The 21,653-nt window shown below is 37.9% G+C and overlaps 1 long non-coding RNA gene across 1 annotated transcript in view; it reads left to right on the top strand.

Annotated features, from left to right (window-relative positions):
• LOC148049183 (uncharacterized) overlaps positions 1-21,204 on the top strand; it is a 48,672-nt gene extending 27,468 nt beyond the window's left edge. Inside the window, exon 3 of the long non-coding RNA XR_015695387.1 lies at positions 20,077-21,204. This is a non-coding gene — a long non-coding RNA (uncharacterized LOC148049183). The remainder of the gene's footprint in view (positions 1-20,076) is intronic.
• The last annotated feature ends 449 nt before the right edge of the window (positions 21,205-21,653 follow it).

Raw genomic sequence — 21,653 nt, 5'->3', positions numbered from 1 at the left:
GGCAAGCCAGAGGGGAGTTGGCACTAGATGAAGCCAATGTAACTGCTAAAATGTTTTCAGTTGCAAAGCAGCCATCTCTCCTCTGCCTTCTCCATGCACTAAGATGAAATACAAGCAAGCTAGAATAAAGAAAAAAAGATGAAGAACAAGAAGACTGAGAATATCTATTCAAGAAATATCACCTAGAAACAGGGAAAATCAAGGAAGCACTGGAAATACCAAAGCAGCAAATGATAGTCAAAAAGAAGATCAGATCAATGATCAAAATTGCACACTATAGGCAGAACCAGTCAACGTCTGAAAAGAAAAAAAAACCATTGCAGTTCTGAGTGCAGCTATAGGACAACTTGAAGAAAACCAGCAAACATGCAACTTGAAAAAAGAAACTGGGTAAGAATGAAAAAGTAGCAGAAATGAACAAACTTGTAATAATAGCACAAACAATAAAGAAAAGGGTAAGGAAGATCAAGAATTGGTCAGCATCAGATAAACATGACCTGCATATTTTTTTGGTTGAATCATGTGATGATCTGCACCCACTCATTTCTAAGCAGTTCAATTTTTATTACTGAAAGAAAATTAAACTGGAGATTAATATCTAACAAAGTCAACATGATCATGAAGAATCCAACAAAAGGGGTAGCAACAGGCAACCACAGACCAACAATCTGTTTACCAACAATTTTCAAATTGCTAACTGGTGTGGTAGCTGATAGCATCTTCTTGAAAACAAGATATTTGTACTTGAGTAGAAAATAAACTGTCCAAACAGCAGAAAACACACACACACACACAAAATCAGCTTCTCATTGACAAGATGATTTTGGAAAAATGCAAGAGATGGAAGACCAATTTGAATGTAGCTGGTATTGATTGCAACAAGGCATTTGACTTCCTGTTACATGATTGTGTAAAGCCTAGAAACTGAAGTCAGTAGAAGCAACAGAAGCTTTTGCAAAGATCAATGTCACAATGCAAGACAAAATTGCTGGTCAATGACAATAGACTGGAAGAGGTTAATATCAAAAGAGGAACCTTTCAAGGAGACTCATTAGCACCACTACTGTTTGCTATTGCATTGATTCTTCTGTCAAGCATACCGAACAAGTCAGGTCATGGCTATCAAATATCAAAAACATCCGTCAGACTATCCCATCTCATTTACATCAATAATATGAACCTACACCAGAAACAGCATCTGAAATAATATCCTTGCTTAACCCTGGCCTTATACAAGAAATTGCAAGAAATTGTAATATAGTTTGAACAGGCAAATGCTCCACTCTTACTATCAACAGGGTAAAAAGAGTAAAAAGAAATCAGGATGCCCTATGGAAATAACATCAATAATCTGGAAGAAGATTAGTACCTGGTCATACTTCAGGTTGACAACATCAAGCACACTGAAGGCAAGACGAAGGTTAGTAATGAATACATAAAAAGATCTTAAAGATCTTAAAGTCCAAATTCAGTGAAGGAAATACCATCAAGGTAATTAAGACCTGGGCAATTCCAGTAATTAGATATCATTGTTATATCATCATCATCATCATCATCATCATCATCATCATCATCATCATCCCTCACTCTGGGAATTTAGAATTCAAATAGACAGGCACTTTCCACATAACACCCCAAATTTAACAACTGTTGATAAGAAAGACAAAAAAAAGTCTGATAGTGGATGTGGAAGTACCTGGAGACAGCAGAATATAAGAGAAAGAACTGGAGTAGAGCACAAATACAAAGACCTGCAAATAAAAATATAATGAATGTAGAATAAACAAGCAATGGAAGTCCCAATAATACCTTGGTTGCAATCTCAAAACAACCGGAGCACTATTTGAACAGTATCAGCATTGACAAATTCACCAACAGTCAATTTCAAAAGATGACTTTACTCAGAACAACATACATCCTGTGATGATACCATTAATACCATCAAACATGCAGATCTGCTTATGCCAGGTCCTTGAAAAGGACTCAATAGGTACATAAAATGCCAAATCCAGTCTGAACATCTGAATGATTTTGCTACCAACCATAATAAACCTAAAAAGAGAATTGAACTTTATCACCAGAAGTACCTATGTGGTTGTTTTCCATCACACATGCCCTTATTTGGAAGCTCTCTGGCTGTACATACTTTAAGGCAAGCAAGAGGAAGAATTCCCTCCAGATGTTTTTCTCAGGATTGAAGGAATTGTATTTCATCAAACTGAATGGGAACTAATAGGAAAAATAAAGGACTATTTTTCTGTAGAGCATTAAAGATTACGATCTCATCTACTGAAATTAGTTAATACATTTTACATTGCTCAGCAATAATCACAGGCCATCATTATTTTAAGGAATGTTTTATCAGAAGATGTAGTATTGGGTCACTATTATATTTTTCTTTCAAAAAGGTATGATAATGTAACGGTATAAGTTAGTGGATTTTAATCATAATGAATATGTACAATCACAAACAAACTACTGAATGCCATTGAATGCAGAGTAACTATGTCTGCCCCAGTGGGTTTTCAAAAGTATCTTTGTACATTAAGGAAAACAGGATGCTAAACTGAGCTGACATTTATTCTGATCCAGTACAACTTTTATATTCTGATATATGATTCTGAATCCACAACAAATTCATGTATTTGCCTTAACCTTCCTTTTCCAAATTACTTTAAGGACTTTGGATGCTTTCAATATCATATTTTAAACAAAATGTAACAAACAGAACAAGCCTGATCAAGATCCAAGAAAATCATGGGGAAAGCTCAATAAATTGACCTGGAATCTACTTCTTGCTTTAATCCAATCCTTCAGGCCCCCATTCTTACAATGAATGAATTTTGTTTTGCATTAGTTGAATTCAGCAAGGGCAGACACTATCTAATGAAGCAGCTTTTGACTGATTGTTGCTTTTTCTTGGATGAGATATCTGCCATCTGTCCTAAAGCAGATTTTGGGTTAATTAGCTTACTAATGTCAGAATATATGTGTTATCATCAATAACTTTTTTAAAAATAGTTACTGTTAATAATCTATCATAGTCTCTATTTTCTGCATGACCTTACTTTCCCAATGGTCTCTCTTTCTTTCTTTATGACACATTTTGCATCTAATGAACTGGATTATATATTAGTGTTTTTAATTGTCTTGTTAATATTGTGCTTTATTTAGCACTGCTGTAGCTTTTTAAAGGTTGTGAACTGCCTTGAACACCCTGCCAAGAGAAAGGTATGGAAAACATAGGATAAATAAAAAAATAAATAAATCTTAGCCATGAAGCATTTCATTTGTTCATGTATTAATTTGTTTAAACGTGTTATATAGTTACCAATATCACCGTAGAAGCTGGGCAGCATACAAAGAATTAAAATAAAAGAAATAGTCTTTTAAGTTATTTATAAACAATTAGGATAACTGCAGACATTTCGGACTATCATTCCATGTACCCAACCATTAGGGCACATTGACTGAGGTTGATAGGAATTGAAGTATAAAATACATATGGATAAAACAGCCAATACAGCCAATCTATGTTTCAAGATAGCATTCATGCATTATTTGATTGGGATTCAAAAAACCAATTGTCTTCCATGTGATGGATCTTTTTGGTTCTTGATTAATTAGATGGAATTTTTTCTTTTTATTTCTTGATGTTCTAAGTTATAGCACTAAGTCTTAGCACTCTGTTTCTGAAAAGAGCAATTTTACTGAAGAAAAATATGCTTCTCATAATTTTTTAAAAAATAAATATTTGGTGGAATGTTCCAGGATTTTGAATAATAAAGAGTTATTACATCAATGAATGCAACAAAATTTAATTTTTCCACAAGATAGATGAGGAAAAGAGAAAGGGGAAGTAGGAAATGAAACTTAGGCAAGAATAGTATAAAAAGAATGGCTGCCTGAAACTGGTCCTTATGGGGAGTTGTAGGATGACTACAGCAATGGCATTGAATGATAATTCTAATAAAAGAAGGGTATTCTGACCTCCCTCTTCGCTATTACACACACGACAGTCAGACAAGGCTTGTAAAAGAATGCCTTTATCAGTCCTGGCTCAAGTTGGCTGCGAATTCAAAAATAAATGTAGATAAAGTCTCTGGCAAAAAGTTACACAGCAAATGCAAAACAAAAACTCTTATAGCAAACCAGGTTGACAGAAAGCAAATCACTTATCCAAGTGCCTCTTTGAATCAGGTTTTACAGAAAGCAAATCACTTATCCAAGTGCCTCTTTAAATCACGAAACTGAACTCACGAACAAACCACGATGAACCACGAACAACGAATGACATTGACTTTTGCAACTAAGGCGTGGCACCATCTGTCTCTTATCTGCAGAAGACGACCCTAATGAGCAACAGCTGCTCATTATTCCTGCATCGCGACTCAATTCACAGCAAGCTTCTGTTGAGTCACAACAGAAGGGTAAATAGAATGAAATATTAATTTATTTACAGGACAGAATTCCAGGAAATCAAAGTTTCTGTTGTAAGAAAGGAGATGAAAAGAGACTCAAACAGTGTTTTGGAAAGACAAGCTGAAAAAGCAAGAGTGGTTCTTTGAAAGAAGGAGTAAGGACATTTTATTTATTTATTTATTTGTTTATTTATTTATTATTTATTTATTTATTTATTTATTTGTATCCTATCTTTATCAGGGATGTGCAGTCACTGGAGGCAGGGGAGGCGGGGCCTCACCAGTCTCATGAGGAAAAGGAAAGAATTTTTAAAATAATTAAAAAGGCCAAGGTAGTTGCTGCCAGACTCCATGTCACAGTGACTTTGAGTCTAACTATGGGCCTCCTTTGCATAAGAAATTTTTTGCCTTTTAAGAGTAAAGCAAGGGTTAAAAGGCAAAAAATTCCATATGCAAAGGAGGCACGTGATTCTCCCGCCTCCTGATCTGGGAGCAGCAAATCATGCCTTGCAGGTTTGAAGTTGAGCGACTGTGGAAAAAGAAATAGTTTGTTGGTCAAGAGGAGCCACGAGGAAGGCACACTTATGTTGGGCGGGTTATTTCGGAGGGCACAGAAGGAGCACCTCAATGGCAGCAGCCTCCGCATGGAGTGCCCAAGTGAGCCTGCAGGTTCTCCCCAAATTTGGTCCTCGGGCTGAGGATTTTGTAGGAGCAATCTTCCCCACAGCAGCCGGACATGTTCGGTGAGGAAGAATTATTTGGCGGCGGGCGGGTGGACAGCAGCAGAAAGGAGGAGAAGCGGTCCCATTCACATCCTCGAACCCCCTCTCCATAGCTGAGCTGGGGGGGCTTGGCGCAGCTCTGACCTGGGCTGGGAGGAGATCGCGAAGGCACAGGGGTGGGAAGTAAGGAGACTGGAAGTCTGAGGCCGGTGTGTGGCACAGAGGGGGAGCCGAGGAGTATGCCGCCGCCTGGTTGAGGGATGAGAGCTGGCGGAGGCGGTCGCCGGCGGAGGTCCTGTTCAGCCCATCGAAGCAGTCCTGGTGGGGGACATCAAAGGGAGGGAAAGGTCACCATGCAGCCAACCGCGTTTGGGGTGCAAGGCACCGGCTTTCCCTTGCTCCAAGCAGCTCACGTCACTAGGTCTCCCAGTGGCAGCGGCTCCCTGACACCCTGGCTCGCAACATCTGAGCCTCAAGGCAAGGCTTTCTCTACTACCCAGCCGAGACCCGCTCCTATCTTTCTCCCCCCACCTCGCTGGACAACCAAGCCAGCCAGCCAGCCGAAGAGCGCAACGCGCTTTGGGGCTCGGCGCAGCTCAACCTTCCTAAGGGTGAGCCTTTCGCTTCCTGCCCTCTTCTGTCTACCCTGGAGCCAGAGCAGGCAAAGCTGCTGCTGAAAAAGAGCCCAAAGCACAACCGAGCAAAACAAAACGAGATAACCTTTGCGGTCTCGCCTCGCCTGCCTTGAAATCACACTTTTGGTGACCGGTGTGCTTTGGGGGACCGTAGGAGCCCCCGCCTGGAGTCCTTTGCCCCCTTTCTTGTTCTGCCTTCATTAGGAGAGACCCGCAGAGACCCGCAGGCAGAAGACCCTTCCCCCATGTCCTGACACAGCCTAGGTTTTGCGAATAAGAGCGGTGGAAGAGATCCCGGCCTTTTCGGCCAACCTCTGTTCGTGGCAAATAATCCGATTTATCCCTCCTCTATGTCGGACATAGCGGCGGGGCGGCCAAAAGCTGCTTTCTTTCTTTTTGCCTTACCAGCCATAAACTTCACTGCACATCACTGATCTTTATTATTTTTACAAATAACTCATGGTATACATCTGGCACACATTCGTCTTTTTATTTTTCCAACAACAACAACAACAACCATGTTAGGTGTGGTGGGCTGAGAGAGAGTGAGTAACCCACGGTCCTGCAGCTAGCTTTCATGGCTATGGCAGGACTTATGATCTCTTACTTTCTATCCTGGTGCCTTAACCACTAGATCAAATTGGCTTGTAACTGACCAACTCACATACCCTCTAATTGTCACAAGACTTACATCAGTGTACATTATCCTCATATATCCAGTTCAGTTATATTCATACATTTTGAAAAATTTATCTCCATTTAGAATCTTTGTTTGGTCAAGAACCTTAGTCCTCCAACAGTTTTTTTTAAATGTACCTGTTTTGATAAAGATATTATATAGATATTTAGCTGCTTCAATGATACAAAAGAGGGATTTGGAATTCTTGGGAGCATGTAACAGTCATGTTTTTTTAAATTAAATCAGCCACTATTTATAATAGAGTTCTTCAACTCTGGCAACTTTAAAAAGTGTGGATCAGCTCCAGGAATTCCCTAGCCAGGATGCTCAGGCTTTCTGTTAAGTACTTCCTGATTTACTCCATGGAGGCAATTAAGAAGTACTTCCAGCATGTGAAGCTGGCATCCTTTATGCCTTCCTTTGGTGCATCTTATCCCTGTGGCTCAATACTGTAGGTTCAGATCTACATCTGATCTGATGAATGAATGGCAATCTGCCATGTTAGAACATGTTATCAGTATCTGACAACCTAGTCCTGTTAGCTGAATTGGCTTCTCAAGCAGTGTAATCTCCAAAACCATCAAGTGTCAAGATGGTTAGTGTGTTATCAGTAATATAGTGAATTGTCCCTATAAGTTGAATTATATTTGTGATTACTATCCAGGAGTGGGTTTCAGCAGGTATGCACCGGTACGCCCGTACCCCTTTATGAAATTTAGCATGCTTTTGCGTACCCTTTCTTCCAGAGGCCGCGTACCAGAACGCTCCCTCTCCTGGCCCACACCCTCCTCATTCCCCCCCAGGGGTGGGTTCCTCCCGGTTCACACCGGTTCTTGCGAACCGGTTCATCAGTGAACCCAGAAGTAATTAACTTCCGGGTTCCTAGCTCCTAGCTCCTGTTGCTGGGTGCCTGCAGGGTTTTTCTTTTTAAAAAACGCCTCTCCGGATGATCTTGAAAACCTGCAAGGTTGCTTTGGAAGGGGACAGATGGGCAGCATTTTCCCCTGCCCCCCTCCCTGGGTGCCTGCAGCCTTAAAGCAAGCGTTTGCACAATAAAGAAAATCTCACGAGCGAGAGAAGTTCTTAATTGCTTTTACTGTGAAGTTTCGGAAGCTTCCAAGGCTACAGGCAATCAGGAATGGGGTGGGGGAATGCCTCGCAGGTTTTCAAGATCATCTGCAGAGGCGTTTTTAAAAAGAAAATGGTCTTCTTGGGAGGGGGAATGGGCTGTGCTCCTGGTTCTGGGGATTCCCCCCCCCCAAAAAAGACCAGCTTCCTATCTCTCCAAATCTTGTGGCTTTTCAGGATTTTCTTTTTTAAAAACGCCTCTCCGGATGATCTTGAAAACCTGCAAGGTTGCTTTGGAAGGGGACAGATGGGCAGCATTTCCCCCTGCCCCCCTCCCCGGGTGCCTGCAGCCTTAAAGCAAGCGTTTGCACAATAAAGAAAATCTCACGAGCGAGAGAAGTTCTTAATTGCTTTTACTGTGAAGTTTCGGAAGCTTCCGAGGCTGCAGGCAACCAGAGATGGGGTGGGTGACTGCTGCCTGTCTTCCTCCTCCCAAAGCAACCTCGCAGGTTTTCAAGATCGTCTGCAGAGGCGTTTTTAAAAAGAAAACGGTCTTCTTGGGAGGGGGAATGGGCTACACTCAGAGGAGCCGGCGCTTGGGGCACCCTGAAACAACGCATCCCCACCGCCTCGTTTTACTCAGCAAGCGGGGACATCCCGTCTGTGCCCACTTCTGCTGCCACCACCTCCGCTCCCAAATGCAACTGTCAGCTGCGAGCAGGTGACTGAAGCTGCTGCTTGCAGTCATTTACGGCTGCAGATAGATTGTGCCTGTAGCGGGAAGCTCTTCGCCCTGTGAGAGCTCCTCTCCAGCACTCCTAGTTTGGTAACATCATCAGTGCTAGAAGGGAGTGGGGTTGGGGGGGGGAGGAGGAGAAAGTTAGGACAAAAAAGAAAAAGATAAGGAGGGAGAGGACTGTAGGGTCCTTTGGTGTTCTCTGAACGTGGTAGTTTTTAATTAGTTTAGGGAATTTTTATTTATTTATTGTTTATAGAATGTTTATTACAAGAAATGTTATTCCTTTTTGCAAATGTTTTATTTGTGATGCAATATGTTGCTTTTAAGTGTTTAGACCAGGTTTATGTGTCTCAAAGTGGCTGCTTTTCTATGGGCAGGCCAGGTTTGTTGCAAGGCAGTGTGTTTCACCCTCCTTGTTTAGGTAATTCTGAAGTGGTTGATGGTTCTGTGAGTGCCTGTCCTTTATAATTTTCCACATTGCCTTGATGGTTTTTAATCCAGTGACTTTGTCTTTCCTGTTCTTAGACTTAGGGGAAAAAACCTGGTTTCATTGGCAGTCTTTTTTTGGGGGGGGATTTTTATTTTTTTGGTGTTTTCCTAGCACTGTCATAGTTTGTGGGTGTGGGTGTCCCACAGTTATCTATGCATTAATAATGATCTAGTAATATTAATAATATCTAGTAATTAGTAATATCTAGTAATAACATTGTCTTGGCCACTCCCACCAGGTCACATGGGTGGCAGGCCACTCCCATCCAGTCACATGGGCAGCAAGCCACTCCCACAAAGGAGGCCACGCCCACAGAGTAGGTTCAAACAATTTTTGAAACCCACCCCTGCTCCCCCCCCACCAAGTCACCACTCGCTCATTCCCCCTGCCTGCTCATCCAGTTGCCACTCACTTTACCCCTCCTGTCTGCACCAGGCTTGCCCTGCCCACCCACTTCCTTTTCCGGAGAGGAGGATTGGGAGAAATAGCATCGATCGGCAGGAAAAGTGGGTGGATTTTCCTTTGGCCTGTCCTTTCTTTGGTATCGTAGCACAGACATCCCTCTCAGGATTGCCAGGCTGAATGCTTTGGATTGAGCCTTTTGGAGGGGGTGTGTGCGCCTGTTCCTTCTTCGGCTGTTGGAAAAGCCCATGTGGCATGCGCTCCCTTCTCTTTGACAGCTGCCTGGTTTCCAATGAAGGGGATGGTGAAATCCATGCAGAGGGAGGAAAAACATGGATTCCTTTCCCCGCATTCCATTGGAAAACAGGCAGCTGTCAAAGAGAAGGGAGAAAAGATCCACCCCCTTTTCCTGCTGACAGTTTTTTATTGGGATTGGAGCACAGACACCTCCCCACCCACCAAATGGCTCAATCCAAGGCCTTCAGCCTTGCAATCTTGGGAGGGGCATCTGTGCTGCGATCCCAAAGAAAGGACAGGTTGCAGGAAAATCCACACCCTTTTCCTGCTGATTGTTCTTTATTGGGATTGCAGCACCAGAAACACATATCCAAAAGGCTCAATCCAAAGCCTTCAAAGCCTGCAATCCTGAGAGGTGCATCTGTGCTACGATTCCAAAGAAAGAATGGTGTCTGTGTGTGTGTGTGTGTGTGCGTGTGTGTGTGTGTGTGTGTGTGTGTGTGTGTGAGAGAGAGAGAGAGAGACAGAGAGAGAGAGAGAGACAGAGACAGAGAGAGAGACAGAGACAGAGAGAGAGAGACAGAGACAGAGACAGAGAGAGAGTGTGGGGGGGATACAATCCAACCTTGGAGTGTTATCCAGGGCTGGCAGCAATGTTCTCTCTGTCTCCTCTCTCTCTCACACACACAAACTGTTCTTGAAGAGGCGTGAGGTGCATGGGGCCCGTCCCCCTTCCCTCTTTATGGATGCAACTTGGGGGTGGCAGGTGGGACAGGGTGGGGCATGGGAGAAGCAAGACTCACATCTTGCCTGACTTCCAGCTCTGTCGCGTTTCTTGCCATTGATGGAGCTGGAAGTCAGGTAATGTGTTATCTTAATCTTCAAATCAGAGCTGGGAGTAATGTAGTTCAACTTCCTACTCACTGCAGGATTTACTACAACATCTCTACTGAGCAAACATGAACTACTTGGCCAAGCCAAGTCCCATTCCTTGCTTTTGCTTTTCATTTTTCTTACCTAGATGCAGGGCTTTATATTTCTTCTGGTTAAATTCTACTCATTTCAATCATTACCAAAACCTCTTTAGAGTTTAAAAATATTCTTGCTCGCGCAAAGAGAAAACCTATATATCTCATCTTTGCATCATTTATAGACTTGATAAGCAACTTCTGAACTATCTCATCAAAGTCACTAATAGAAAGGCTGAATGATTGCCATTAACAAGTACTGTGGGTGTGGTTTCTCAGCCAACTGTGCTACCTAATCTATATTGTATAATTTTATAAGGGGAATATTGCAAACAACTTGAAACTTACCAAAGTCCAGATTCACTATAACTAAATGTTCTCTCACTTCCTCCTCCCACCTGCCACCCCCAAGTTGCACCTCAAAATAGTAAGACCTTCCTGAAAATAAGGCCAAGCGCTTATTTTGAGATTCAAAAAAATATAAGACAGGGTTTTATTTTCATATAAACACGATAGGATTTATTGGGCACTGGTTTTATTTCATAGAATATATCTAAAAATATAATTGGAAGGGATGTGTGTGTGAGAGAGAGAGAGGAGGGGGAGAGAAAAAGAGAGAAAGTAAGAGAGAAAGAAAGTAAGTGGGAGAGATACACACAAGAAAGGAAGGAAGGAATGGAGGGAGAGTGAGAAAAAAGAGTGTGACAAAGAGAGAAAGAGAAAGAGAGAAAAGAAAGAAGGAAAGAGAAAGGAAGAAAGAAAAAAGAAAGAAAGAAAAAAGGTGGAGATAGACAAAAGGAAGGAAAGAAAGAAAGAAAGAAAGAAAGAAAGAAAGAAAGAAAGAAAGAGAAAGAGAACTTATAACCATAATTGAGCCCAAAATTTTGGTTGCGAAACAAGAGCTTTGTTAAGTGAGTTTCACCACATTTTCCAAGTTGGCCATGCCCACCCGATCACATGACTGACAAGCCACTTCCACCTGGTCACATGACCACCGAACCACTCCCACAAAACAGGCCACACCTACAAAATAGATTCTACATTTTTTTGAAACCCACCACTGTTACTACCAAACAAGAAGCCAAGGTGACTGGAAGAAGAATATTTAAGTCAGCCAACGAGCAAGACCTGAATGCCATGAACCTGGTGAAAGAGGAATGTTTGTATAATTCATCAAGAGAGTTTCCTCACCTCTTTCTGTGAAGGATATAACTCAAGAGATAGAGTTCTGCCTAAGAAGTCAAGGAGTGTATGGAGTTTGAACTGACAAACAGTTGACAAAACATGCAAAGGTGCTTTTTGAAATCAGGAAACATTACAGCACATTCTACAGATCTATATAGTTATGATGCCAGTGCACCCATCATAATCATATTCTACAGCAACTGAATAGCAATAGCAATAGCAGTTAGACTTATATACCGCTTCATAGGGCTTTCAGCCCTCTCTAAGCGGTTTACAGAGTCAGCATATTGCCCCCAACAACAATCCGGGTCCTCATTTTACCCACCTCGGAAGGATGGAAGGCTGAGTCAACCCTGAGCCGGTGAGATTTGAACAGCCGAACTGCAGAACTGCAGTCAGCTGAAGTAGCCTGCAGTGCTGCATTTAACCACTGTGCCACCTCGGCTCTGAAACAAATTCTACATAAGAACAATAAAACTACTTGGGTAAAACTCATCCTTTATAAAGTCAACCTTATTGTGAATAAATCAAACCAGCTATGGATATTAGATATCTGTATTGTGGCTGGTTCCAGATCTAAAAATTACAAAGTCAATATTACCTGCCCATGCTAAAGACATTCTGACTTGGCAGTCAATTCCAACTATTATTAACCATCTCCCAGTAGTATAACCGTGGTTCTCCTCTCAGATTCCATACTCCTTATATTGGATATAACTTGATGAGATACGGTAGACCTTTGTTTATTAACCATCAATGGATCATTGAAGTGCTATGACATATACACCTATGGCACTAAGACTGTTGCTGACTGGTTGCTGTATGGTGCTGACTATGATGTATGACTGCTTTGGGCATGATTATTTTATGTGACTACTTGATAGTGAATTCTTACCTTAAAAGATGAACCTAAAAACAACAAATTATTTATTGAATGCTTTTCAGTATGTTTATAATGTACAGATTTCTAATAAATAAATGAGGTCAGAAAACACCGATTAAGAGACAGCAAGAAGCAGGCAGATGCACAAACCCTTAAAAGACACAAATTGTTTTAATTATTACAAAAATCATTAAATGAATTTTTTAATTAAAAATGATTCAAAAATGTGCTTTGTTCTGAAGTCCATCTTTCACTTCTTGCATAGCTATAATGGAAATGCCATTTTCAGACTGATATTTAAGGTATTAAATAAGGCTGTACTACATAGTGAAATCTGCAACAATTTGGAGATGTACAGTATGTAGAAAGAAAAATTAATCTAAGATGATCCACTGGGCTGATTACATTGTATACAACACCGTTTATACCTTTGTGATAAAAAGAAATATGTTGGCATGTTTAAAATGGTTTTGATATTTATATGAGTATTGGAAAGCCTGCTGAATTCTTGCCCTCTCCTGTCAAAGATATATTGCATTAAGACAGATAACTGACTGCACTAGCTGTCTTGATAAAAGTTTTGTCTATCAGAATATTGGATATTTTGATATTTGCAAATATTAAAAGATTTTTTAAAAATAGGAGACAACTCTCAAAACTTTCTGAGCAAATGCGGTAATTTGGTTTCACCTAATTCAGAGCCTGAGAGAAATATATTTTGAATTATGAAGACCAATTGCTAAATGCACACACAGCTGATTGAAATGAATGCCTACTGCAGCTATAGGACCACTCTGGTAAGAGACGAGACTTCTAGAGCTCCATCTCAATGTATAGCCTGCTGATAATTAGACCATAGATGAATAAATAAGGTTTACTTCAAAGAAATAATAAATATGGTTTTCTTGAAAGAAAAGATGTGAAGTCATACAAACAAAGACAGATTTTTTGTTAGATTGACTACATTCAGTTTGTAGCTTCTATATTGGAAGTGTTTGGCTGATTATGTTTTCCAGCAATAGAAAATACATACTACATATTTGGGTGAGAGGAAAGAGGTTATTCTTTCTAATCTCTTTCCTCTCACCCAAATGTTGGGGGAAATTGTGTAAAGAACCTAGCAATAGCAATAGCAGTTAGACTTATATACCGCTTCATAGAGCTTTCAGCCCTCTCTAAGTGGTTTACAGAGTCAGCATATTGCCCCCAACAATCCGGGTCCTCATTTCACCCACCTCGGAAGGATGGAAGGCTGAATCAACCTTGGCCAGTGAGATTAGAACCGCTGAACTGCAGATAACAGACAGCTGAAGTGGCCTGCAGTACTGCACCCTAACCACTGCGCCACCTCGGGTCTACCTTTAGACTATCCATCTATCTGACATCAGGAAAACAAAATGGATAGAACTACATCATGTATGGAGGAAGAAGGTAGCAAAAGAAAGATCAAGGTCCATGAAGGAGGGGGGGAAATTGCCTTCATTAATGAAAAAAATAATAATCCCCCAATGTATCCATGTGGGAAGTAGAGTGGAAGCAGTGTCATTGGATGCTTTATTTTTAAACCTCTTTTCCCTAGTCACATGGCCTGGAATGGAGCCAAGTGCACACATATGCATACAAACAAATATAGATGTAATAATAGGAGACAGCAGAAATACACAGAGAGAAACGCAAGGTATGGACAAACCCTCTCAATTTCTACTGAGATTATCACAATCCCTAATTATCCCCAATCTTCAATCGTCTCTATCTGTCTGCCCTCCTGCCCACCTGCATGCTTGTATCTCTCATGCACACCGATTCTTCTCTAAACAGAAACACAGACGCAGCATATCTTCGCAGAGAAGACACTATGATGTCCTCTTTTATCAGTATGACTACTGGTCAAATTGATAAAACTGAAGAAGTGGTCCCTGTTTACTTATCCACAAATAAGTGTAATGAAATGTATTTGTGAATCAGTATGCCTAAAACTGCCCTACCAGTCTGCCTTAAGAAATCTAGCAGAAGTCGTAATGGGTGTGGGAACAGCAATTAATGTCATTTTTTTCAAAATAATCATGGGACTATTAGTAATTATTGTAATTGTTAAAATCATAAACATGAAAAGCCTTCCATCATAGTTAAATCAATTTACAATTAATTCATCTGAATTAAAAAAATATTTCCATAATGGCTTTTTATTTTCCATTAAAAAATAATTGTCTGTATTTTGGGAGGGGTATATTATCCCCTAAAATGACATCCTTAACTTCGTATGTTCTTTTTTGAGATTAGCATCATTATATCTTCTCAAGATATAGAGGCTTATCCCTGCAATCTGTAATTACTTTAATTACATGATAATTATATAAATAATGTATTTGAACACAGACTTCACTTTCTTTAGTTTCTAAATATTATTATGTTTTCAGACACATAAACAAAAAAACATTAAAGTTTAACTGAAGAACAGGTGAACTGACTGCTACAGAAGAAGAAACAATGAAAACATGATTATTGCAAACTGCCTAACTTGGAGATTATTATGACACAATTAGATGTGCACATTTTCTAAACATTTAAAATAAACCGAATAACAAGAAATCCTAATCTTAGGTTTGGAAACAGGTTATAGCATCATTTTTTTTGATGGAGGGGATACATTTGACAAAAATAAATTTGTAATAGACACAATATCCTGCATTTTAGTGGACAAAAGCAGGTGTGCAATTTATGTAGAATATGGAGAAATTAAGGAACATGGAGCAAACTGTAAACTTGGGCTTCTAGATACAAAGTCTAACCAAAACTAAGTTGCATAAATTAGTTTAGCACATCCATAATGACAAATAAGTGTGTTATTTTTGTATTATGGTCAGAACTTATAAAATCAATATTTAATTCTGGACAATCAGGGTTAGAAAAATAAATATTAGTCTTGAAAAGGTCCATACTGGAATAAAAAAAACTGTGAACCAACCCAACAACAACAAAGTATCCCACCTAATTTTTTTTAAAAAAATAAAGATTTATCATGAAAAGTGTGCTTTTATAAGAAAATGTAATCATATGTGTGAATGTTGACATCTTTGAGATTTAGCAATATCTGTTAAAGCACTCAATATTATGAAAAACACAGAAAAGAGCATGAAATTACACAGAAAATGAAATTAAGGATATGCTATAAGAAAAAAAGGACAATCAACTATAAGTAATCAATGCTAACATGATAAAAAGTATCATTTTTATCTTGTTCTTTTCTTTACAGATAACTGATTCTAACTTTAATTTTAATTTAATTTTGAGGTTCTATGAGCCTCATCTAACAGCTTTATGAGATTCTCAACAGCACACCAAATATCTCCTCATACTGAAGACTACTCTATCAAAATTTTGAAGTGCTTTGGTTAAAAAAAGTGATATAATACCCTGATTCTCCAAAAATAAGACCTCCCTGGATAATAAGCCCAATCAGGCTTTTGAGAGCATGTGCTAAAATAAGCCCTCCCCTGAAAAATAAGTCCTCTCCAAAAATATTGCAACACAGCAGCAGCTATGAGGTGACAACGCTTGCCGCCTCCTGCACCTCAAAAATACTAAGGCTTCCCTGAAAATAAGGCGAGGTGAAAAGAAAATAAGACCCTGTCTTTATTTCGGGAAAACATGGTAGCTTCCTCAAATATTTGTAAAGCTGTCAGGAAGCTGATGGAGTAATGGTTTTCCATTATCTATATTACTAAAATAATAAATTCAAATAAGCACCAAATTGATATGGAACAAATTACTTTAGAACAGGGCTGTCAAACTCCTGGCCCGTGGGCCAGATGCATCCCACACTGGTCATGTCCATGTCCAGTTTAGCAACGAGGAAAAAAGTCTGACAAGTGATGCTGCCATGACAACCTGAGTTTGACACCACTGCTTTAGAAGATAGATTTATCTTCATTTTTAAAGAGTAATGCTAGGTCCATCTACAACGTCAAATATCATAGTATATTTTTCTAGTGCATAAAAGAATCTGAAGAAAATTATCTTTATGACTTTATAATGAAAATTATTGGTTGAACAAAAAATGAAAAGTTATGATAATCTACGGTCTTTACCCTGTCTTTGTGTTGAGGTGGATAGACAATGTTTTTCTAGGTAGGAAGTTTGGGTATAAATCGCTCTTTTACAACATATGGAAGAAAAGAAGGGTTGCAGGATTAGGTAGAATCTCTTTGTCCAGTGACTCACTTCCATGTGATTGAAGAGGTTCTTTTTAAACAACCACTCCCTTCTGCTCAAATTGTAATTGAGTCACAAATTGTGAATCTTGCTATGGAATCCATTGTGCTTTTTTTTTTTCCTGAGCAACAGATCATTCTTAATGAACCTGCAGTATTTTAGTATGCACACTTACAGTGCCACTTGTGAACTGTTGCTCGGGCTTGAAGAAATATGGTGTCCTTTCAATAACAAACCCTTAAAGTATTAGTGATATAGAGGCTTTTCACACCCTTACCACTTAAACAAAGACAGCTTTTGTTTTTCATTGCCCAGGAGTCATCTTATTTTTTGTCAATGCATTTCTGGTTCTATTTTCCAAAATCATGTCAATGTCAGCAACCAAAATGTTCCAGAGTAAAGAGTAGGAGAAATGAATCTCTAAATATACTCCAAGTGTGCTTCCTTCATTTCAACATCTGAACTGAAAAAATGGAAAATAAAGTTTCTGCAGGTGGAAATTAAAAACATGTGTTTGTTAAACACATTGGTGATAATTATGAAATTCAGAGCAAAAGGCCTCTTCACATGTTAAAAATAAATATTACAGCTGAACAAATTAATTTCAAACTTTAAATATGTTCAACTGTTTTTGGTTCTAAGATATTACTTCTTAATATATAGTTCCAATGACAGGTTATTTCTGGTCCTACATGCAGTAAAGACAACATCCAATAATTGTCTACATAATCTTAAAATAAAATTTTAATAATATTTTTTTAAAATGGCATAAATGTCATGTTACTGCAATTGTGTGAAACTTTGTAAGGAATAGAGTATAAAAATAACTTTAATAATAAATTTCATCATAACCTCAAACACTAAGATATTTTATAACTTCTGATCCTTTTTACAGCAGTTATACACTAAGTTTACCTCTTATTCTACAGTTAAAACAAACCTCTTTTCTTTTTTAATCTATTCTGTTCAATTATCAAAATGATAAATAATAAATTTATTTTTTTCTGTTTCATACAAAAGATATATGTATAAGGAATTTCCAGTCAGAAATAAAGATAGGTACTACCTTTTCTCTAATCAGTGAAGTCAATTTAGCAAGTTCCGTCATCTTTACCATCTTTGCCATTTTATCAAATCTTTCCATCTTTCTGCATACAGTAATTTCACTACAGTTGTCATTTAAAAAAACACCAAATTTACATGATTTTGTTGTCCACCAGTCCCAAAAAAGAAAAGATCTGGTTAAAGTAGATACTAATTTAATCCACTGGAGGCACAGTGGTTAGAATACAATATTGCAAGCTCACACTGCCCAAAGCTAGAGTTCAATCCTAATGGGCTCATGGTTGACTTGACATCTTGCCAAGGTCAGTGAAATGAGTACCCAGATTGTTAGGGGCAATATACTGACTTTGAAAATCACTCAAAGAGTGCTGTAAAGCACTATGGAGCAGTATATATCGCGTTTCACTGTGACCACTGAAATAAGTGCTTGGCCTTATTTTCAGGAAGGTGTTATTATTTTTGAGGTGTAGGAGGTGGCGAGCATGGTCACCTCATGGCTGCTGCTGTGTTGCAATATCTTCAGGGAGGGCTTACTTTTGGGGGAGGTCTTATTTTAACATATGCACTCAAAAGCCCAATTGGGCTTATTATCTGGGGAGGTCTTATTTTCAGGGAAACAGGGTAAGTCTGGGTGCTATTGCTATTGTGATCTTCTCAATCAGTAATATACTTGAATTCATACTTTTCTAGATTTTTTACACATTCACCAAATAAATTTAATAATGTTGTTGCTTTTTAACATAATAACAAAAAAGATACAAGTCTTTGTTTTCTTAATATAGCTAAAAGACTGAATAAATATATGGCCCCATTTACCTAGTGAATGGAAATTTAATTTCACATTCTACTTATGAGTAGATTGCCTATCGACCTAGATTTTGCATGGAGAAATATAATGAAATATAATACATAAAGTACAGTAGGTTATTTATATTTTGTATTTACAAAAGTCTGCATTTGATAATTATATATAGAATTTCAACTGTTTACTGTAATGATGTATAATACTTCATATTTTGATTTTTTCTATTTATTTTTTCATTTATTTTAAGCACTTTTAATGTATTTTTTTATTATAAACATTTCTTAAATATGATAAACTCATTTCTTGAATGCTAAAATCCATAAATACATTTGCCTATTTCAAATTTCTCTAGTATTTTCAAATGAGAACTATTGACAATTATATCCTGCCATTACAAATTTAGATGAATCCTTATGCTACTGTTTAAATGTTGCATAAGTTGTCAAACAAATATTTCCTGGAACAAAAATATCATTCTAGGTAAGACATTCATTTTTATCATAGAAATTCTGCCATACAATGACAGTTCTAATTTCTTCCATCTCAATGTATCTTTTAAAAGTTATTCCATAAACATAATTATTGTAAAATAGCACAATTTATACTTGTCATAATCATATCCAAGTATTTTATCATCTTCTCAATTTAAAAACCTGTTTTATTTCTCAGTTCTGTTTTATCTTCTATTTTCATATTTTGCTATTCTGTTTATTAATCTTAAAATTGCTAATGCACCAAATTCTTTTAATTTGTCCATTATTGTTTTAATTCTCTTTAAAAAATCAGCAAACCAACAGCAATCATCTACAAAGCCCTTATTTTATAAATTATTTTTTATCTTTACTCCTACAATCCTCTCATCTTGTCTTGCATCTCTGTTCACATCCACCAATGTGTTAGCATCTGGAATTTAATTTGAAATTTTGTAGAAATTTAACTTCCTTGGAATTGACTTGGGGATCAGCACCTATATTTTCAATATAAAAACCAATAAACATTATTTTGGAGGTGGGTAATTTGTTCAGAGGCTTTGCTTTGTTGAAAAGATGCAAACGTTTTAAAAAAAACTATTGAAATTTTGCTTTGCTCTGCATGATGCAAGCCAAACTGCCCCCCTACAAAGACATCTTGCATTTGAAGAATTATTAATATTTCCATGATTACTGTATGATTTGATACCATTTACATTGATTTATTCTTTGTAATAAATTTTAAATATGATTAAATGAAAACAAAATCTGCTAAATAAAGGCATAGCTACTTATTTGGTTTTAGAGATAAACTGAGGTCAGTGAGGAATACTTTCAGAAATGTACAGTAAACTTATTTTCAGCTAAATTAAATAATGTATTCTACGTGAAGCTTCTTTTGAAAAGTTTCCAAAAGTTTTTAACTACTAGGGTACACTGCCAAAGAAATGCCATGATATCTTTCTCTGGTGTTATTTATTGATCATGGCCTTATTTAAATTGTATTGAGTATTAGCTTGTTTACAGATTCAGTTAAATGTATAAACAGCTACATAAAACTCTGAACATTTTGAAACTTGGATATTTCCATTGCAGGGCTGGAGATGGTACTGAAGACCACCACTGCTCCAAGCTGGACTGTGAAACTGTATGAAAACTTCCCAGAAGAAGACAGTGCCAAACAACTTTCATGCTGTTCCCAGGAATATCAATAGCCCTTTGGCATTATATACCGCTTCATAGTGCTTTACAGCCCTGTCTAAGCAGTTTACAGAGTCAACATATTGCCCCCAACAATTTGGGTCTTCATTTTACTCACCTCAGAAGGATGGAAGGTTGAGTCAACCTTGAGCCTGGTGAGATTGACCTGCTGGTGATCAGCAGAAGGAACTTGCAATACTGCATTCTCACCACTGCACCACTACGGAAAGCAAAAAGGACATGTCCATGTGGTCATATGATGTCTCAGAAGCTGAGCTTTGCAATCTGCTGTTAAAAATAGTACAGACTGACATAATTGAGGGCATTATTTGTGATGTCACAATTGCAGCACTGTCTTCTAAGGCAAGCTTTTATAGTATTCTGTTCAGCTTTTATTATATAATAATTTGTCCTGCTTGGACTGATATCTTTCTCTGTTCCCCCAGCTGGTTGTTAAATTATATTTATTTATATTAAAATAGCTTAAATGTAAAAAAAATAAAAATGGTAAATACAATGAGGATAAAGCAATTAATGAAGAAGTGAATGATTTCTACTTAAATATGAGAATGATAGCTAAATTTGTATTTATGATTTTGTGTAGTCTCCCTGCTTAATGGAAAAAGGCATCCCTAGTAACTAAAATATGATATAAACTGGCATTGTTAGGGAAGAAAAGGTAAGAAAAGATAAACAGTCTTCCAACTGTCTGCTTTTGTTAGTTCCTGCTGAGTCCTTTCTGAGTTGGCAACTTGAGAGCAATTCAGGTACTATTAGTAGATAGCAATAATTTCATAATGACGGAATTAAAACAAGAGGAGGCTTTTTATTTCTTGCTAAAATCTACTGTCTAATGTTTTGAGCTTGGCTGTAATGTAAATTTCCATTCTCTTGATTAGCTTCAGGGAAAATAGTCCCAAGTTCCCAACTGTAACTAATAAAAAGGGTCAACTTTGGTTATGATTCCGAAATTGTAATGCTGTATTTGAAATTGGATTTCATTCACGTATACTATGTATCATTGCAGAATTGAATATGGCAATAATTCCAGAAAATTAAAAAAATGTTATTTTTTTTTAAAAAGCATATAATTTCATTCATTTTACAATAGCCATTCAATAGCATAATTGAAACAGTTATAGCCAGTAGTGGAAGTTGTGCATTTTATCCTGAATCACATTTTAGTATAAATCCAGCAATTCTACTTAATTGAAAAAGAATAGAATAGAATACTTTATTTGGTCAAATATGATTGAATACACAAGGAATCTGTCCATAATGTAGAAGCTCTCAATGTATATGCAAAGCAATAACCATAATATGATACCAATAAGACAGGGTTATAGAAAAGAGAAGAAGGATAATAATAGTAATACTATAGCTATACAACATGGGTAAATAAACGTAGATATAAAACAATACTGTGGGAATTGGATGTTCAGCAGAATGATGGTGTGAGAGAAAAAAATGTC

Source organism: Thamnophis sirtalis, unplaced genomic scaffold, assembly GCF_051295495.1.
Source record: "Thamnophis sirtalis isolate CommonGarterSnake01/CBP01778 unplaced genomic scaffold, rThaSir2_p1.2 scaffold_2, whole genome shotgun sequence".
NCBI lineage: Eukaryota > Metazoa > Chordata > Lepidosauria > Squamata > Natricidae > Thamnophis > Thamnophis sirtalis.
Note: the sequence above shows the minus strand (reverse complement) of the source record. Positions and strands in the feature narration are given on the sequence as shown.